This window comes from Hermetia illucens, chromosome 1 (assembly GCF_905115235.1).
Source record: "Hermetia illucens chromosome 1, iHerIll2.2.curated.20191125, whole genome shotgun sequence".
In the NCBI taxonomy this organism is placed as follows: domain Eukaryota; kingdom Metazoa; phylum Arthropoda; class Insecta; order Diptera; family Stratiomyidae; genus Hermetia; species Hermetia illucens.
The window spans coordinates 52,330,352-52,352,746 of record NC_051849.1 but is presented as its reverse complement, the minus strand read 5'-3'; the positions used below and the strand labels follow the sequence as shown (position 1 = coordinate 52,352,746).

Genomic DNA, 22,395 nt, shown 5'->3' with positions numbered 1-22,395 from the left:
CATGGTGGGCTTTTTATTTCATTACCCAGCTTCTAAGCGATCATGGAGGTTTTCAGTCGAACCTGAATAAGATTGAGACTGTGTTTTGCAATGGGGCCGTGGAGGGCGATCGTCACATATTTTATTTTCTTGTAGATGATGGAATGGAATTGGGGGGGGGGGGTTGAATTTGGAGGGACCAGGTAATTGATCTAACAAATTTTCCTCTTCCTTTACTCTTCAGTTGGTTGAATTTAAAGATTCTTAAGCGGGAGAACTTGAAGGATAGTACGAACAAATGGTTTTAAGCTAGTTCTCTGGTATCTATGTCTAAATGCATTCACCCACTCTATCTTTAGATATAGTAACTTATTTTAGGCATATGTATATAGTAACATATCTGCGAAATATTAAGAAAATATATTCTGGATTAGAGGGATTCTGTATGTAATCTGTCATTTATGTTTTGTTGTTTTATCTAATCCATCATTTATTTTGAACTCTTAGATTGGAAGCCATTCTGACAATGATATGCTTTTTAGTAATTCCTTTTCCATAGAAGCTTTTATATTTCTTTGAAAATAAAACTAAATATGACGTGACACTGTCGGAGTGATTTTGGTGACGATGCCCGTTGTGCATATGGGGGCCTGTTGGTATAGAGAGTTGAACAGAGTTAAACGTTTAGAAAACCATGAAGCTCCACATTTTTTTCATCAAATGGAACACAGGGCACATAAGAGTATTGCTTAAGGCACTTTCGTTTCGAAAAGCGCAAAATATGGAAATAGCAATATACAAACACGTACTATCAAACGTTTCGTCCTGTTGTGCTATAACCGCAAAGTGAAAAGCAAACATTTAGAAATAATGGAATAACAAACATTTAGAACCAAATGACTCCAAAGGCTTAAAGAATTGACTATGGAACCTTCCAACAATTTGTGCTTTTACCTTTGTGGAGAGAGCCACCCGCGATTATATTAAAATAAACTTTTGTGCATTCAAAATGCAGGTTAGGGTTGGTATCTGTGCTATTGGCTCGATTTAATAGATTGAAAGCCAGTTTGATTCCGCTTGGTAAGCAATTTCCAATTTAGGTCAACTTTTATATTTCACAGAAACTGATCAAATTCGTAGACCTTGGCGTAACGTAAACGTAATATTCGTAAAGAATGCCACAAACAAAAGGTTAATTGAGTAGATTTTATGACTTTAGAAGCAACTTGGACAATCTAAAAGCGGCAGACACTTAAAGCAAGTATGGAAAACATGTGTGAGGAGAATTGCTGCTTTTGCCACTAAATACACTCAACAAATTTTCGCTGAAAATGCACACGTTTTCACACTCAATCCAGAGTCCCTACAAGATCATTTCCACTCACTTTTCACTGATTCTTCTCCCGTTTCACTACGAAGTAGGCTTAGTGGTTGAATTCCCTCGACAACTCATTAATCATAACCAAACACAATTACACCGAACCGCAAGATGACAAAATTAAGGAAAATCTTTTCGAATCTTAGATCGAGAGGGAAAACTCAAAAGTCGCATGGAGGCGATTTGACAAAATTTCTCTATGAGATATCTGAGAGTACTACCATTGGCTATTTATAAAATTTCAGAATTTTGATGTGTCTTGCTTCAAATCGTTTTATTATATGGAAATATTGAGGAATTTCAGGAGGAAACAGGAAAATACTTAAGGGGGAGAGGGGATAAGTGCAAATGGAAAATCAAATTCGCTTTAGGGTTTTTCATGGGGATTCAAAAAAGTAATTTTATTTTTCTCGAAAACAGGTGGTTTTATCTGCATTCAGATGTAAATTTCCGTTAATGATGTGGAGAATAAAATATTGATCACAATTCTGATGAAAATTCATCGAGTACCGATGAATCCATAGTCAAATTGCAAATTAACTGAATGAAAGCAAGAAGCGAATACCTGCCGGGCAGTTCACGAGTATTTTTCTTCTGCAGTGGTCAGGTGAGGTGAATAATAATTTATTATGAAAATATTACTGGGAAAACGAAGCCATCCGACACAAAAATATTTCCACAATATAAACGAAAATATAATTTTCCTGGAGCCTGTACGGAGCAGCTGAAAGTGTTGGTAAATCATTATGAAGCTCCTGAAGACTTTATTATAGAGAGATCGTGTTGAGCACTAGATTCTATAATACTATAGCCAATTTTTCCTGGCACAGTATGGTTTAGGTTAAACATTAGATAAGGGGACCAGTCAACCAATGGCAGCGGAACGTTACGTTTCTGCAGAATTAACCTGATATTGATATATGTATACAATTACGAAAAAAAAGCAATGCCCTTTGAATTGCAATATTTTTAATACAAAGTTTTTTTTGGTCCTCACTGCATGGAATGTAGTATGTTTAGTCATTACCTTCCACACACTGTGAAATGTAAACCATTCATCAAAAGGTTTCTGAGCAATGGTTATTTCAAATGGTAATATATTGTCTCTTTCCTAGAGCGATCAAAATAATAGGAGCACTCACATTTTCTCTATTTAATATAATTTGATTGATGTTTACAATAGTGGGGCGTGGGTAGTAATGCCCCCGGCGAAAAGGGAAATTGCCGTGGCCGGTCCCAAGCCCGGCCGTGCAAGGAGTAGGGATGGATAGTTTCAGTTTGAAAGGCCACCACTGCGTTTCAGGAGGTAGATGAAAAATTGCAGGAACCTATCACACACTTGGCAATTAAGCATAAAATGCAAATCCAAAAATGAGGGGAGAGAGGAATTTAAGGCCTGGATAACCGACGCGAGTCGTCTGAATTCGTAATTGGGTCGGGTTTCGGTAAAAGACAGCACGGCATCGAAACCGCTAATTGTGAGACAGTTCGATGTCTAGGCGTCTCCACGATGATCAGCAACATGGCACTGCCTGCTGCAGCTGTTTCGTCACTATCTGTGGCGACCCCTTCAGCAGGTTCGGGTAGGCGGCGGATGTAGTGCACTGAGGATAAAACCTCTTTATCATCTGCTTCTACCACAAAATAACGGCGGGGCATGTGCAGCATCTTACCGCCCCTTGTTACATCAGAGATTCTTCGAACGCAATACGCGCACGTGCCAATGCAGCGAGTCACAGACCAGTAACGCTTCATTGTTCGCAGCGACACAATCCCGGCTATCATCTGGAAATGTGTTTGACTTCAGGTCATTGCGGAAACTGGTGACCAAGACTCGATGGGGGCAGAGGTGGCGGCGTCAATAACACCACACCGCACTGCAGGCAACAGTTTTAGTACACACCCATGCGCACTTCTTCACCGTCTGGCTAAAGTCTCGGCAAAAGTTCGGGACGCATTCCAAAGAGTGTGCATAGAATTTACGGAGATGGATTCTTTGCATAGACCAGATATTCTGAGGCTATATCCAACTCCACTAACTCCGAGAATTCTATTTCAAATCAAAGATCTATCTACACATACAATCATTTATGTATTGTGGTGCGGTTGTCAGATTACACGTCAGAAGATTCGTTTTCGCTTTATTGGTGTGTGTCTGGAACATCATCGCGATTCTTTAAGGCTTTAACGCCAAGCTGACTCAAATCAGCACTGGCAGTTCGACTCGTGAGTTCGCACGGACCAGTCGTGTTTTCTTGTAAGTTGAAAGTTGAAAGTAGTAATATTTGAAGTAGTAGTAGTTTCGCTTTTTGTTATATTTTGGTATTGTAGTAGTAGTATAGTGCCATAGCAATTAGAAGCTGTTGTAGTGATAGACTGTGTGTTGCGTTTCGACACTATGTCGAAGCGCAATGGGGACGTTAGGTCCGTATCCCCCCAGGAGGTGGATCCTTGCAAGAAGATCCACCCTGCTGGGGACGCTGATGACCCCTTTTCACCACCGGGCAGCCCCGAAGCTGCCTCCATAGACTGCTCTTCCGAAGCGGAGAGCGAGTCCGATCTCAGGCTGGCCGACCTCGAGTGCCAGCTGCAGCAAGTCAGGGAAACCAACAAGAGACTGATGTGCCATAACATCCGGCTCATGTCTCTTCTTGGCATTGACGGCCCCGAAGTCCTCGACAACGAGGAATCCGTTCTCAACCTGGCCAGCAAAATGGCCGTCTACAGGAATTTTTATGCCAGCAACCATGGCAACCAATCCACCCACACACACGAAGCAGAGTCAATGACCTTACAGCACCAATCAACACAACCGTCGCCATCAGAAGTTTCAGTTCAAATCCTCTCCGAATCTCCAATACAACCACACACCCACCCAGCAAACATGCTTCAATCAACCAAACAACCGCTCACACACACACTGATCCAGCAACAACCAACCACCAATACTTCAACCATTCAGCAGACAACTCTCAATCCAACAACTACACCCAACATGCATCTCACCGGAACCCAACAACCTATCACCATCAGCACACCGCAACAACAATCAACAGTGATCCGCAATAGTAACATTACACCTAAGGTAATTCAGGAAAAATTCCCTCCAATAATAATCCGCGCCGACCCGACTGTTACCAAATCCGTTACCTCGAAAATAATTAGTGCTTCCCCTAACGTCTCCCTTAAGAAAACAAGCATCCACTCCACTCATGTGCTCGTCTCGAACCAAACAGAATTCGAAACAACCAAAGCATTACTCAAAGAAGGGAACCATCCCTTCTTTACCTTCACGCCTTCCCACCAAAAACCAGTGAATCTAGTTCTACGTGGACTAGACTTCACTTACACCCCCCAAGAGGTTCTTGATGAACTTCATCGCCTTGGAGTCTCAGAGGCAGTTAGTGTCTGTCCTTATGAGACGAGTTCATCAAGACGCAACAATAAGTCACTTCATCTGTTCCTTACAACCTTCAAACCAGGCTTCCAACAATCCTCACTGTCCAAGGCCCGAGCGATGTTCCATTGCCTTGTCAAGTTTGAAAACGTACAGTTCCACGAAATTGCCCAGTGCCGGAACTGTCAAAGGTTAGGGCATGCGGCTTCAAACTGCAATCTGCCATACCGTTGCGTCAAATGCAACACCCCTCATGGTCCCCGGGAATGCCCGAAAACACAACAACAAAACCCCACTTGTATCAACTGCGGCTCTAACACTCATCCGGCGAGTTATCGGAACTGCCCGATGTTTGTTCAAGCCCGCGCCCGCCAAAACTCAATCCTCCAACCAACCAACCCTAACACAGTCCCAAATCATAGACCCCACCCCCAACACAATCCCATCCAAATCAGCAATCCTATCCCACCCCATCAACAAACACTCTCATACGCTTCCATAGCCCGAAACGCCACTCGTCCTAACACTTCATTCAATTTGGATAGTGAAATCCATTCACTATTCAATATGCCGACTCCTCAGCTTGCCTCCCAACTCAACTCCTTCATTCCCACCTATCATTCCCTTTCCTCTCCCATGGAAAAAAGACTTGCCCTACTGTCCTTCCTATGCCAAGTCTCTCCTAGCAATGTCCACTAAAGTGGTATTGCTCAATCCCAATTCCATTGTGAGTAGACAAAAAAGACATGAACTCCTCAACTTCCATAACACCCATAATCCGCACTTCCTCCTACTCACAGAAACATGACTTAACTCGACCCACAGACTCTCCTTTCCCAACATCACTTCCTTCCGAACCGACCGCATAAACCGCCCGGGCGGAGGTACAGCTATCCTAGTGTCCAATCATATAAACTCCAATCAAATTTTTGTCCCATCATCCACCACCCCCTCCCTTGATATTACGGTTATCTCGGTCATTTGCCGTTCTTCTATCACTTTCCTCGGCAGCCTCTACTGCCCAAAACAGATCCTTGACCCAGCTGACCTCACCCGACTTGTTCATTTCCTCAGAGCCCTCCCAGAATCCCAAAATAAACAAGTCTTCCTCATACTAGGCGGCGACCTGAATGCCAAACACAGTATGTGGTTCAATTCCATCCCCAACCCCAATGGCAACAAGTTAGCCAACTGGTATTCCCAGAATTCTCTCCCTCTACAGCTAACCCTTCTCCCGCCCAATCAACCTACCCACTACTCATCCAATTCCCATTCCTTCCTTGACCTATTCTTCGTGAGTAATAATCTCCTCACTCAGTCCCACTTCCCTACAGTTCCCTCCGATCTCCCAACTGTTCCTGGCCTCAATGATCATGACGGTGTAGTTCTAGAGTTCTACACTAATGATCAACTCCCTAGAATCCAACCTAAACTACTTCCAGATTATTCCAAAGCCAACTGGAATCTCGTCAACTACAAGTTAGCTGACAAACTGGCATCCATCTTTCTTCCCTCCTACCCTTCTCCAGAGTATTTAGACAATACAATATCCCGAATAACCGAAATCACCCAAGAAGTCTGCAACCAAACCATCCCTATGCGTCCCCTAAACTACAACAATCTCATCACCCTCCCCACCCACATCCTCGACCTAATCAAACTCAAAACCACCCTCCGCCGCCAACTCCACCGCAACAGATACAATCCCCGCTTCAACTTCCTTAAAACCCGCATTGATTCCCTAACACATACCATCCGATCTGAAATCCAATCCCTCTACGCCGAACACCACACCGTCAAACTTTCAGGTATTTCCATAAATAATCAAACATGTAACCAACTCCGCCACATCTGTCCCCGCCTAGCCAAATCCAAAACTCCTACCACCCTTCCCCACAACACTTCTCCTAAAGTCCATGCCGATCAATTAGCGAAAGCCTTCCTCGTAGCCCATCGCACTACCCTCCATCTTTCAGACCCTTCTACCGAATCTTCAGTTTCCCAACACCTCTCCGACCTTACGTCCAACTTCCCAGTTTACACCAGCATACCAATTCCACCCCCAGGCCCCGCTCCCCATTTTTGCGACCCAATTCCATCCCTTTCCCAAGAATCCGTCGAATCCATAATCCTTTCCCGTAAAAACAAAAAATCCACAGGTCCTGACAAAATCCCTACCATTATCCTTAAGAGGTGCGCCAAAACACTAAGTCCTCTCCTTTCACAAATTTTCAATCATTGCTTTATCTTAGCACATTTCCCCACTCCTTGGAAACAAGCGCACATCGTCCCCATCCGCAAGAAACAAGAACCCGCATCCAATCCCAATAGCTACCGCCCAATCTCCCTACTCAACTCCCTTTCGAAGATTTTTGAAGTCGCCATCCATGACCTTCTACTTTCCCACATCTCCGATCACGATACCATCCCTAGGTTCCAATTTGCCAACAAGAAAGGTCACGGCACATCACATGCCTTCCTCGTCCTCAAATCCGACCTCTACAAATACCTAAATAATAACATCCCCACCACCGCCTGCCTCCTAGACATTCAGAAGGCCTTCGATTCCGTATGGCACGAAGGCCTTATTTTCAAACTTTCCTTTATCTTTAAATTTCATCCCCACCTTTGTCGACTTATCCTTAGTTTCCTCTCCAATCGTCATTCCCAAGTTAGAGTCCTCGACTCCTTATCCGATCCCTATAGTCCTCCTGCAGGCATCCCACAAGGCTCGGTCCTCTCGGCAACCCTTTTCTCTCTCTACACTGCTGATATCCCTCTTCACCACTCCTCTACAACGCCTTACACAGTCAAAACTCTCCAATATGCCGATGACCTAATTCTCTATACCCCATCCAGAAATATCCGTGCCGCCCAGTCCCGTATAAACCTCTCCATCCAATCCCTCAACTCCTACCTCATCTCCTGGAAACTCCTTCTCAATCCGTCTAAATGCCATGCCATCGTCTTTCGAGGCAGGATAAAACTCACCTTTAAGATGCGCTGCGATATTTCCGACCTCCTTATTAAAATTGGCCAAGATCCAATCCTCACCGTTACCTCTACAAAATACCTCGGCATCCATCTAAACTCCCGTCTCTCTCCCATCCCTTACGTTAATTCGATCCTCTCCAACACTTCAACGGGTCTTAAATCCCTATGGCCCATCCTTAATAATAAATCCTCTGTCCGTCCTGACGTTAAGCTCTACTGCTACAAGCTGCTAATACGCCCATTAATGGCATACGGCTTTGTAGCCTGGTGCGATCTAACCTCCCACCAAATGGAGCGCCTACGAGCTAACGAAAGGAAGTTCTTCCGAATATCCCTAGGCCCTTCCCATCCCCGTTCTAACCAAGCCGTCTACAACCGGGTCAACTCGACCCGTTTAGACGTGTGCCTCATCAAATCCCTCATAAAGTTCCTTTACCACTCCCTGAATCATGACAATAGCCTTGTCCGAAATTCCATCTTCTCACACATCAGTCCTACTGACCGCCCATTTCGAACCCATATCCCCTCCTCCGACATCCTAAACCTTCACTCCTTAGGTCGCGTTTTTCGCAACGGTAGGTTAATGTATTACCATCGGCCCTACAACGAACATCGCTCTGACACTGTCTATTCCATCTCCCAATAATTTTAACCCTCCCGTTATGCATCCTTCTCCCATCCTTTTACCGGTAATTTTTCCATACGCAATCTTAATATTATGGGGGGTTTTTCCTGGCTTTCCCCCCACTAGCTTATAAGCTTAGGTTAAGTTGAACTGTATATTACTTTTATTATTAAGCTTTAGGTTAATTTCTAGAAAAGACTAATGTCGTTAGAAATAAGTTCTAGTATTAAGTAATAGCCTTAAGCTTAGCAGTGTAAATAATAGGGTAAATAAATTGAATGTGTTAAAAAAAATAAAAAAAAATAAAAAATCAGCACTGGCAATGTCAACAGATGAGTGAAATGCAGAGGGTTTACAATGAAAAACCCGCAGCTCAAATTCTGAACATACTCAACGAGAAACTTTCTGTTGTATGCAGTCGGTTACGACGGTATGATGAAAGTCACTCCAGACATGATCAGAATACAACGTATGCGCGGAACCAGCGGAGCTGTTTCAAATCACCCAACGAATGAATATTGGGGTGGACTTTGGGGATTACCCGCCCAGCATGCTGAGTGGATTACCGCCGAAGCATTAATTTCGCTGATTTTATCGAAGAGGAGCCATAAACAGCTTGATGAACTGATGGCGCCCAGGTCAGGATCGGGTGCAGAACTTCTGGAACAGAAAATTCACCAGTATACATGGTCAGTTGGCACGCAGCATAAATCAGGTCAACTGTCGTCCGAAGGAATTTCAACCTTTCCTCACTCATCCCTAAGAAGGACACGGTGCAGGACCCCGTAGACACAAGACCGATTACTATGCCAACTGCCGACAAATTCATAACATGTCGAGTCCCATAACATTCTGTCCGAGGAGCAGAAAGCAGCCAACTAGGAGCCCAAGAAGGCTTTCTAGTTGCTATATCGATATGCCAAGGTTTTCGGCAGGTTCTCGCATACCTAGCTAATCGATGTCCTATATCTGTATCATATTGATCCGAAACTAATAAAATTGTTGGTAACAGTCATGGAATGGTCATGCTGCCTTATCAGTGCGTTCATCTGACCTTAGAAGTCTGTTGCGTATAGTAGAAATGTTTAACCGTGATATTCGGATGGAACTTTATTAGACCAGTGTCGAATCCAAGCCATCCGGAAAGGCCATCACGAGCCGAATGTCGGCATTTAAGCTATGACCTAGACAGATCAAGCTATGACCTAGACAGATTTCTACAAATACTTCGAAATTCTGCAAAGATCCCATGTTCGAGTTGATGATTTTAAGGATGGTCTGCTGTCCGGTGCAGTACAGGCATAATGCTGTATGATAGGTGATTCACCAAAACCTTGCATACAAGCATGGGCTGATCTTGGGAGCATGTTCGGTTTACTGGTATCAGCTGCAGGCAGTGCTAACAGTTCTGCTTACGGCATGCATTAGTACAGGCAAATTCTACTTGGCCGCCGTATACCAATAATAGCAACAATCAACAGCAATACGGGGAGAAGAAGGTGAACTATGAGCCACTGGCGAAACTACTGACGCAATACACGTTGGACGGTCCCTCATGGAGAAACACCGTGAGAAACATCGCCCATTTCACATTGCATTTCAGGATCTGGAGGAAGCGTTCGACAATATGCCGCACGGACTTATTTGTTATGCTGGTATCTCTATCGGTGTTCTTAAAGAAATGCAATCTCACTACTCCTCTCTGTTCTGTTTATGGTCCAGCACCCTGTTCACTGCTTTATGCAAATGATGTTTTCCAAGCAAAGCAAAAATGATCTCGAGCAACTTGTCCAAAAATGGAATGATCGCCTTGAACGAATTTTTGACGACCGATTCCCATGAAACCACTCACTGTCAATGATAGTGATCTTCTCAGAACTGAACCATTTCGAATCTCGGGTTAATGCTGTCAACCAATACGTTATGACATTGCTTGACGCATTGACGCGACCTGGATGAAATCACGTTCACAACTTTTGTTCTTTGTGAACGACGTATTGTGGCGTGGCATCGGAGGCGCGAACCTGGGCGTCATAATGAATTCGCTTTCACCGCTCTATACAATGGCGGCAGAAAACGGCTGATGGCCTGACATAGACAGGAGAAGATAACTGATCACTTTCCAAATTTGTGTACCTTGAATATCATGAAATAAAACTCAAAATTATTTCCAGTGCGACCACATTCCAGTGTTAAATGTAAAGGAGTTAAGAAGTTGGAATATTAGAAACATTTGTTTGCGGTATTCCTTTATGTTTTTAAATTTACTAAAATTGAATATTATTAAATTTTCAAGCAGTGCGTATCGATATAAAAGTTCTGGTTTTATTTAAAAATTAATAAACAAAAAAGTCAACATAAGGAAATTTTTCCGAAGTATCAACGAACGTCTCAAATCTGAAATGTACCGTAGTGTCGTCCACCCTGTCGCCCCTATGGTTCTGAGTGTTCGTCAACTATGAAAGACAGTGAACAGAGTCTTGCGATAATGGAATCGAAGATGTTGCGTTGAACTTGTGCCGTAGCACGTACTGATCATATCCGAAATGAGGACGATCGACACGATCGATATAAAGCTGCACTGATTGTGGAAAAATTGCGAGAGAGGAGGGAGGATATGGCCATACAATTCGCGCTAACGAGAATTCATTTGCCAAAATTGGTCTGAACATCGCAGTCGATAAATAATCTACCAAAAATCCGGTCGAAGCAACGGCAGCTTGATGCGGTGAATGGCGATTTGGAAGCATCCGCACCAGATCTTTGATTGAATCAAATAGCGCAACCGATCACAGCAGACGCATGTAGATGAAGACTAGCTTTCCACGCATTAAAACGGAAAAAATCTATCCAGACTGGCCCTTCTGGTATCTTGGAATGTGTGATTCCTCTTTCGAACGGGTGTACTGCGAGAGATTATCCAGGAATTATCACGTAATAAAATTAGTATCCTCGCCCTCCAAGAAACGAAATGGCTCGGAGCGAAGTAAATGATTGCGGACCTTACACAATATTTACCAGCGGCAAAGAGCGAGGAAGCAGAGAATTGGCCTTTGTCATACATAACTCATTTCGGCATCTGGCAACTGACTCTAAACCGATTAATGAATGAATCTGCTTAATCCGCTTCAAGATGAAGTTTCTCAATGTGTAGTATATCAACTGCCATGCACCAACGGCAGACAAAGATGATGTTATTGTCACGTGGATATCACCAGATGGGCAGACCTTCAATAAAATCAATCACGATCGAATAAAGGGCTACCTCAAATATATTAGATGTGAGCATGCTAATAAGATGCTAACTGTGACTCGGATCAGGAGCTAGTGGCAAAAAATTAGTGATGGTATCGAAAGTGAAGCTAAAAACATCCTTGGGTATGTAGAATGGAAGAACCGTAACGAATGGTTCAATGATGCCTGCTTGGAAGTAGTGATCAGAATGGCAACATAATCAGCGACGCGACCCAAATAAAAGCAAGATGAGTTCAGTATTTTTAAGGCCTCTTCATCCCAATGAGGACATAATACCACCCCTTCCCACAGGTGGACCTATTCGCATTTTATGCGATCCTCTTCACCATGAGATCGAAAAAAGTACACAGTCACAATAAACTATGCAGCTTCAACATATTAGTTCGTCCCGTGCTGCTGTATGGATGCGAGACGTAGACCTTGATACAAATGTCGGAAAAGCAGATCGAGATCTTCGAGGGAAAGTCCTCTGAAAGATTTTCGGAGTCATGGAGGAAGGAGATACCTGGCGAATCAGAAACAATCAAGAATTCTTTGAATTATTTGACGGCACACCAGCATCGACACTAATGAAAATTTGGAAACTACGAGGGAAGGATTTCAAAACAAGTGTTGAAAGGCAGAATCGATGGAGTCGATCAAAAGGAAAACCAAGAAAACGTTGGAAGGACTCTGTGGGCGCAGATTGAAGTAGCAGATTTCTAACTAGAGAATGCGGTCTTTGCGTCGAGGTAATTAGAGGCGATGTATTCAGTAGGTCAAGAATCGATATGGACTGTAGCGCCATCGGAAAAGAACCTGACTCTTTCGAAACCACGAATCAAATTTTTCTCAATCAATTTCGAAAATTTTGGTGGAAATTCAACCAGGATTTTAAAAAAAATATTGAGAGAATACTATACTTTGAGAACCTTGCCTCTTCGAATCTCGTAAAATGAGAAACGTGCGAAATATAAAATTGCTTTTCCAAAATTTTTCCGAAATAGCACAAATTGGTTATCTGTCAATCTCTTCGTCTCCCACAATTTACTCAGAAATGATTGAACGGAATTTTGTGTAGCGTGGGAGCCGTGAATTGCCCCGGATGCAATGACATATTCATTCAGTGACCTTGCGCATGTAAAAGGTAAGAATCGTGGAGTATCCAATGAAATGTTCTGATCGTTATTTCTTCGAATCTAATCCCACTTATGGCATTAGCAGGAAAATAAAGAAATCTATGCTGGACACGTGCGGATTTCAAAGTTGAGGCGGGATCCTTCCGAGAAATTTCCCAATTCAAAAATAAAAAGAAATGAGGATAACATACTTTCAGGTAAAGCTAGAAGTGTAAATCTTTGTAACATCTACCAAAGTAAAGTTAATGCGAATATTTCAGATTCATTGTACGATTCACTCAAAGATACTACCATTGTGTAATGGAATGAAACAAACCTTTGAAAATACAAGTGGAAAGCTTAATATAAATCCAAATATTACTAGCAACGTTCTAGGAAGTCTTCTAGTTTCAACAAGTAGGATATCGTTTATCAAAAAAATAATATATACATGGAAACCCTCTGCACTTGGGCTTTTCTTAGGAATGCTATGTGTATAATGTTATTTTCTTCCGCAAGCCTCGACTGGTTTTGGAAAAATTTCAAGGATATCTATAAAAATACTATCCTAGATTTTATCTCCGACTCCCTCGCAGAAATGCTTTGTTTCAATCCTTCTTTCAGCTAAATGTACGAAAGCTCCAACGTACTGGTGCCCCTTAATCCTCTTTCTTATAATTTGTTAAATATTTTATAGACTCAAATACTTTAGGTGAGAAAAACGCGAAAATCCGTTGCGTATTCTGTGTCGCGGGAAAATTAGAGCTGGCTGCGTGCTACGACTTGGAAATGTAGAAGAGCTCGGAAAATTGGAAAACGCAGCTCTGGCCGGGAGTGTTATTTTGTTTTGATTTTTCTTGTTGTTCGAATTTCAGACAGACAAAACGATTTTTTATTCTGCACGTGAATGAAAAGCTAATATAAAACTTCTGTTATTCTTTTTACCTTTTCATCGTATACGATTTTTGTTGTATTGATTAATTTATTCGTCTCCCCTTTCTTTTTTGCGTTCTGACTAGTAGAGCGTGCCCATGACATTCTTGTGAAAATTCCTGTCTGATGTCTTTGTTGCTATAAAAATAATTTGTTTTGGATTACAAGGCGACAGTTAACATTGGTTGAGTTCTGGGTGAATGGTTGTGATGGTCTTAATTTTGAATTCATTCCAAATATGTATTTGAACTTTTTTTAGGGATTGGGAAGTCCTAAGTCCGCAGAGGTGAGGCAGTGTCTGAAGAGTTACCCCTGCTCTTGTAAGAAAAAGTAGCCTTCGTTCCTCTTTTAGTTTTGGAAACTTGAGTGTTAAGCCCAAAAAGAGGAGTCCATTGGGAGTAAGTTGGTTTGATCCGGCATCAAGTGAATGCGGACTTAGGACCTCCTAATCCCCAACAAAAGTGTCTAGCTGCGGCCAACTTTGGTCTGAACTGTGGGCGGATTTACTTTGAATATAATTCGCACCCTTAAATCAATGAGCGATACCATAACTGTCCGGTTGTGGATAAAATCCGGCTTAATAGGTTACGGCGGGCGTGTCACTTAATCCGTATGGATGGGGATGATCCCACCCGGAAAGTCTATAAGGCCAATATTTATGGTAGAAAAAGAGGACAAGGCAGACCCTGCCTAAGATGGAGCGATGACGTAGGTCAAGACGCCGGACAGCTTTTAGGGATATCGAGTTCGTGGACTTCAGCGCAAAACCGGGATACCTGGAGTTCTTTATTAAGGCAGGCTTAGACCGGATACCGGTTGTTGCGCTTTTGATGATGATAATTGGCACCCTTACGTGTTTTGAGCATTATAAAAGGGAGTGTATAACATCTGCGATCCGCTTCGGTCATGCTGCTCCCAGGTTAAGAAACCGTAGCCGTCTTCGTCGCTCTGTTAGATGTATTTCAAACTTTTGAGATTTTTTTATTTTGCCTTAAACATCTAAAACTGTTATCTCCATTTTTGGGGATTTTGAAGTGACTTCATTATACATCTGCCCAAACACTGCATAGTTTATTTCAGCCACTCAAAAAATGTAAGGCAGTTTGTTTTCAAATTACGTAAGTAACTCATTCAATATAATAATTGCGAGGGCGTTTTCTTCTCACCAAGTGCGGGAAGTAGTGTTTGCTTCAGCTGTGTCGATATAATGTAAAACTTTGGACCAGAGTGCCGCGATCGAAAAGAATGATCCACGATTCTCAGTCGATGTTTTGTGAGGCGCGGTCTCTGAGGTTCCCGCCCTGCCTTGACATCCTCAGGCCATTGTATTGGAGGATGCTCCTTTCTGTGGTATGAGTTTTACGGGGTTAAGGTGGAAAAGGGCCAGCATTAATGCTGCAAATTGGATATTTCAATTTGAATCGTTACACTCTCGGAGGATGCTTCAATATTTCTTTCCCTTTCTCTTTTTTTGCACTTCTTTAAAGAATTCCTTCAAAATGGGAATTCATCGCGAAACACGTTCAAAAACTCAATTCTTAGTGACTGTCAGAACAAAGTGTGCAATCCCGGGTCTTGGCGGACACGAAGCAGGCTAGCTGCTCAGTCGCATGTGGTTAACGGGACTAAACTGTTCCTAGCGAGCCCTTCCATTGCTGTGATTTTGCGAATGTCCTGGCCCTGGACCCAACCGAGGGTGGATTGTCTTGTGCACAGAACAGCATAGCAAACCCAATTCGGATATAAGCAAGCGAAGGCACAACTGCGGGAATCTGTACTTTCAGTTTCTACTAAATTTCATCTGTGGAGCTCTTTCCGTTATCAGAAAAATCAGAAAAAAAGTCCATACGGATGCACTAAGTCACAGTGCACAAAACTCCCTTCAATGGGCCTCCCTCGGATCACATATAATGTTCATTAATCACCGGCAATAACAATGAAACCAAAATGTAACCCAGTGAACTAATTATTTCCCATTTCAACGGCATAAACTAACGATTCTGTTATTCACAATTTTTTGTTCGTACAATCTACAATACTCAATCAACTATGATAATTCATCCCTTCTGTGTAGTGTCCTTTGGCCCAGTTACGAATACGAGATTATCTAAGAAAATTTGACCGAATGGACCGCTACGCACTGCATCCATGACGCCGGGTTTTGAATCAACCAATATGACACGTAGCACGTATTTACCGCCGAATGCTTCATTATGGTAGATCCTGATGCTTTCCATTTATAATTCATTATCACCATGATAGGCACCAGTTGCATCAACACCATGGTTATCGGAGATGATTTCCCAGAATTTTGTTCCAAATTCGATTACCACACTAAATAATGCTTAAATATGAACTATTTCACTTCTTTTAAGTCACGGGTTTCTTTTCACAAAATAACAACAACATCCAGGCACTTTCTCTGATGTCACCACTTCACAGTTCAAAATTCGCTTACCAATTGAAGACCGCCCGTCCAGGTCATCAGCTGTGCTTCTAATCAGCCGGTCTCGGTTCTGATAACCTCGTTCCCGGTCCATGGCCTCGAACCTAAAAGTCCATGTCGGCTCAGTGTCAAGTGTGCCGCAGGTCATTCCCTTCAGCCGCGCAAAATTGCCTGCCTGCACCCAATAATGTGCAATATGAGCAAGCTTATAAAAAATAGAATTTTAAATGGTTTAAGTGGAATTGGACTATGAAATTTAACGGAAAGGGACCAGTTGTTTTTTTGTTTAAAACATAAGAAGATTTATTTATTTGAAGTAACAAGTATTGTATTTAAATGCACGACGGGATGGGAATTGTGAAATAAAGAAGGATGATTGGGAAATCTAAAGAAGTAGAATAAATGTGAGGATAAAGAGATTATTATATATTATTGGATGCACTATTCGGTCAAATTGAGCCCAAAAAAGCGAATGAAATGCCGCTGCTCTGGCTAAGTGGCGGAACCTACAAACTCTAACCAAGCGGTGGCAGAACGTGTAGCATCTTGGGTATTAGGACATAGACGTGGCTGCACCATTAGGTGCGGCGATGGCCAGAGAAATTAGATGCAAGAAAGCGGAATCATCGGTGAAAGGGTACAAACTAGACGCAGCAAACCCTTTTGTCAGCGGGAATGCGCGCAAGAAACATAAGATCAACAAATCTGTAGTGGGCAATGCTTTATTGTGCTCCGCACCAGAGCCTACATCCGCGCGTCCCGCGGATTTTATGATCGGTGCTCCAAGAGGCGATCAGATCTTCTTCTGTTTTCTTCAGCATTTTTTCCGTTCACAAGCGGGGTCGGCTCGTCGTGATCGGTTTCGCCATTTGGCTCTATCGAATGCCTGATTTGGGTTTCTGACTCAATCCGATCACCATGTTTGTAACGACATTGTATGCATTTGCTTGGTCGGCCTGTTGCGAGACCAGTCACCAAGAGAGACCAGGTAGGATTTAGCATAGTGAGCGAGACACATCTCCACGAAGCTGGTCCCTCCCACAGGAATACAGACTCGAACGCGGGAAAGAGGAGGACGCAGCGCAAGCAATCTCATTTGTGACCGCTGTTGTCAGATTTTCGTCATGGACTTCGGACACTGGAGGATAAAGTTCATGAATACCAGGAAGGACAAATCTGCAAACGTGGAGGGTTTCGGCTTGGTATTCGAACTGAACCAAAAGAGTCGGAAACTGTTCAGTGGCAGTCCCCATATGCTTCTCCACTTTTTCTCTTCTTCTTTTTCTTCAGCCTTTGTCCCGTTCACAAGCGGGGTCGGCTCGTCCTGATCGGCTTCGCCATTTGGCTCTATCGAATGCCTGATCTGGATGCAATCTCGAGGCTTTCAAATCCCCATCCAGCGTATCAAGCCACCGTTGCTTAGGTCTGCCTTTTGGTCGTTTACCATCGACTTCGATGTTCAGACCAATCTTTGCAAGTGAATTCTCGTTTGCACGAATTGCGTGACCATACCATCGAAGACGCCTCTCTCGCAACTTTTCCACAATCGGTGCAACCCCATAACGATCGCGAATATCCTCATTTCGGATGTGATCTAAACGTGTGACGCCAATAGTCTAACGTAGCATTTTCTCGATAGATTGAAATTCGATTATACCAGGTAACTGTAGAGCATCATCGCCGTTTTGAGAGCGAAGAACAATGATGGTCTTTGACTCACAAAAGATGGAACTAATTACTGCATTGGATATATAGGATGGGATATGGGAATTTCTTCAATTGCTATACAACCATACTACTCGAGTCTCTGGCGGTATGATATGAAGCAAATCCGGTCACTCGCCGACCGTGGGATACGCTTCTAATTTTCTAATACACGTTAGATTAAGTTTATGTCGAAAATAAAGCATTGGTAAAATTAACATGCAATTTACCAAAGTTTTGCCTATCTGCTGGCAGCAAGGCTGACAAATTCACAGAGCCACCCCTAGGACTGGCGGGTCCTAGGTGAAGTCCCACTGTAAAATCACCAATACCTAGAATTCAGTCTGAGTATTGCAGTGGTCAAAGGGTAGTATAGGTTCCAGGGCGAAACGTGGATTGGTACCCACGATGGAGCATAAAACCTGCGAAATGCCTGCTGAACCAACACCAACAGGTCTACTAACAAACCCTTTCTCCACCTCCACGTGGTGACCGCTGGGAGCTCTTTCTTAACGAAAAGCTGCAGACGGAGAAGGATGAAGGCGACTCTCCCGCGCCTAAAAACGGGACAAATTGTACCAACTGGTCCTCCAGGTTGGTGGTTGGGTAGGGCTGACAACCCTACACGGAAACCAACTTGTTACGAAGCCACAACAGGAGCCTCGGACAGGACGGATTTTAAAACGACGGACCCGGCAACGACAACGGAATAACGATTTGCGCATTTTCTCATGGAACATGCGCTCCCTGTACAGAGATGAAGCTGATGAGCAGCTAGCCGATACCCTGTCCCAATATAGGGCTGATATAACAGCGTTACAGGAGATTCGATGGACAGGGACCGGTTTCCTGGAGAAGAGCCACTACACCATATATTATAGCGGTCATCCAGTAAACCATGTGCTCGGAGTAGGTTTCTTAGTCAGCCAAAAAATGAAACCTGCTGTTATCGGCTTTAAAAACATAAGCGAACGGTGATGCACTCTGCGCTTGCGAGGCAAGTTTAGAAATATAAGCCTCATCAACGTTCACGCCCCTACAGAGGAGACTGCAGAGTCGGAGAAGGATACCTTCTACGAGGCAGTAGAACGAATCCTCGAAGTCTGTCCCAGATATGATATCAAAATCATACTTCGGGATTTAAACAGCCAAGTAGGGAAGGAGCCCGTATTCAGGCGATACGTTGGCTCCCATAGCTTACACGAAAAAACAAATGATAACGGACTGCGGACTATTCAATTAGCAGGGTCACACGAAACGGTCCTTGGAAGTACCTGGTTTGCGCGGAAAGCGGTCCACAAACATTCGTGGGCCTCTCCAGACGGGACCACTTTCAACCAAATTGACCACGTGTTGATCGAACGCCGCCACCTCTCAGCCTTGATGAATGGCAGAACATATAGGGGGCCAATATAGACTCGGATAACTATCTCGTTGGCATGGTGCTCCGATCTCGAATAACAATACCACCTAGAATCCCTTCTGACAATCAGGTGAGAGTGAACACTGAAGCCATCCTCAACACAACCCTCCGCGACACCTATAACAGGGAAATAGATGCCGCAATAACCGCAGCCAACAGAGGACCTGGAGATGAAGCATCAGCAAATGATCTTCACAATCACCTGAAGAACGTTATCATGGATGCGGCCACAAAGATACTTGGCCCCAGCCGCAAAAGGAGTCGGAACGACTGGTTTGACGATGAATGTAAGCTAGCGACGAAAGCAAGAATGCCGCATACCGAGTAATGTTGCATTCTGAAAGAACGCGGGCACGCGCAGAGACTTAACACGAACTCCGTCGAGCGGAGAAGCGACTTCACAGACGGAAAAAGGAAGCCTGGGAGAACCAACAAGTCTGTGAACTAGAAAAGTACAGGGAGCAACTGCACCAGGCGCGGAAGTTTTACCAACAAGTACACCTTTTTACAACAAGTACACCTCGATGCTCATCCTGCCGAGACAAGGAGGGAAATCTGATTTCCGACAGAATGGGCATATTAGAGCGATGGGTTTGAGTACCTTGATCAGCTACTGAACAACCAGAACATCGGCGAGTTGCAGGTCCCGCCAATTGAAGTCGACGGACAAATACTGCCACCACCAAGTTTAGGAGAAACAGTCCGTGCAATTCTTCGGCTAAAAAATCGTAAGTCGCCAGGAGCCGATGGAATTACAGCCGAATTGATTAAATATTGAGGCCACCAGTTACATCAAGTGGTTCATCAACTTGTGATCTAGGTATGGGACAGCGAATCAATGCCTGACGATTGGCAACGAGGCATTATCTGTCTCATACATAGAAAGGGAGATATCACACAGTGCAGCAATTATAGAGGTATCACGTTGCTTAGTAACATCTATAAGATATTCTCCACTATCTTGCTAGGCCGGATAGCCCCATACGCCCAGAACATCATTGGCCCATACCAAAGAGGCTTCACTCCAGGCAAATCAGTAACAGATCAGATTTTCTCTGTGCGGCAAGCGATGGAAAAACTGTTGGAATATGGACAACAGTTGCACCATCTGTTCATCGACTTTAAAGCCGCCTATGATAACGTAGCTAGGGTAAAACTGTACACGGCCATGAGAGAATTCGGTATCCCGACGAAGTTAATAAGACTGACTGCGCTGACCCTGACCAACGTGCGAGGCCAGATAAAAGCAGCAGGATCACTCTCAAGACCATTCGAAATCAACAACGCTCTACGACAAGGGGATGCGCTATCATGCGTCCTCTTTAACCTGGCCCTCGAGAAAGTGATCCGTGATGCTGAGGTAAATGCAAGAGGTACGATCCTCTTTAAGTCCATCCAACTACTGGCCTATGCTGACGATATCGACATCATGGGAAGAACCACCCAAGACATACAAACTGCCTTCATCCAGATCGAGCAGGTGGCGCGAGATCTTGGGTTGCACATCAATGAAGGCAAGACAAAATATAAGGTGGCAACGTCAGCACTGAAGACGAATCAACCAACAACATCAAACCGCACTGGTCAAACACAAACACGAAGAAGAATAAGGATAGGAGAATACAACTTTGAGGCCGTTGACCATTTCTCCTATCTAGGGTCGAAAATCACAGCCGATAACAGCTATGACGATGAAATCCGCGCACTTTTGTTGTCAGCCAGCAGAACCTATTTCAGCTTACAAAAACTGTTCCGCTCGAAACGTCTCACCATAGGGTCAAAACTCTTACTGTACAAGACTATGATCTTGCCAGTCCTCATGTATTCCTCGGAAACTTGGGTTCTTAGCAAGAAAAATTCCGAACTATTGGCCGCGTTCGAGAGAAGAATCCTCCGAAGAATTTTTGGCCCCCTACATGAGGATGGACGATTCCGTAGCCTACACAATGACGAAATCTATGAGCAATACCATGACCTTCCGGTTGTGGATAAAATCCGGCTCAATAGGTTACGGTGGGTGGGTCACTTAATCCGTATGGATGAGGATGATCCCACTCGGAAAGTCTATAAGGGAAATATCTATGGTAGAAAAAGAAGACGAGGCAGACCCTGCCTAAGATGGAGTGATGGCGTAGGTCAGGACGCCAGACAGCTTTTAGGAAAATCGAATTGGTGGACCTCGGCGCAAAACTGGGATGTCTGGAATTCCTTATTAAGGCAGGCCTAGACCGGATACCGGTTATTGCGCCGTTGATGACGATGATGATTGCAGGCGAACAGTCTCGAAAAGCGGATTGATACAGTAATCGATAGGCCTCGTAAGTACCTTCGTAGCACCTATTCCTGTTGATCGTTAAGAGCTTCATGGAGTGGTCAACTTGCTCTGGCCAGTTGTTTTTTTTACGTCTGGAGATCTGCCATTGTCTTCCCAACTTCCACCTTACTAGGACTTACTGTAGTATGCTATATGGTGTACTATTTTTTGGAAGATTGGCGTGGGGTAGAGAGCTATGCCACCAAGGTCATTATTTCACCGAAAACAGCTCATAGCACTCCTCACTTATTATCAATCTTTACTCAAATGCTTGAATTAGGTTTTGTTAACCAACATGGAAATCGCCATTGCCATGTGTGGTAGTATCCAACACATCATTTAAAAAGTAAAGCGATATGGCGACTGGCTGATGGTATTTTTGGAAGGCCGACTGGATTTTTGAAGGTTCATCATGTCCTTTCATAGAGAAACTGTAAAAGACGTGCTGTCCACTTAAGTGTAAAGCCTATGGTACGGGAAACAACTGAAAACCCGACTTAGGCGTGGTCCTTAGCAATGTTACCTAAATCTTCGGGAAACGGAAGAGGAAGAAGAGAAACTTCAAAAACAAGAGGAGGTTGAAGGATAATTTTCTCCTGTTACAACTTTCACTTCTCTTCTGTCTCTATCGGGGAAAGTAAAAGAAGAGGAAGCTAGTGATGTGGATGAAAGTGGTCTAATGCCGGCATGTGGAAGCTCCTTGACAATAAAAACAGGGGCGTTGCTTTCCCACTGGGTGCAGTAATATCCAGAGAAATCGGACGAAAGAATGCGATGAGACACCCACAGGATGCAGCAGTCTCTTTTAATAACAAATTTGTTAAAAACGTGTGTGCCCAAGACCTATCTG

General features: G+C 43.7%; 1 protein-coding gene across 7 annotated transcripts in view; it reads right to left on the bottom strand.

Moving 5' to 3' along the window:
* Positions 1-22,395, bottom strand: part of LOC119647112 (potassium voltage-gated channel subfamily KQT member 2) — a 1,176,525-nt gene that overhangs the window by 346,728 nt on the left and 807,402 nt on the right. The window contains exon 1 of one of the 7 annotated variants that reach the window (XM_038047891.1): positions 1,365-1,537. The exons of the other annotated variants lie outside the window; for them this stretch is intronic. The gene's annotated coding sequence lies outside the window, so the exon portion shown is untranslated. Of the gene's footprint in view, positions 1-1,364; positions 1,538-22,395 lie in introns of those variants that run through there. 7 annotated transcript variants of the gene reach the window in all.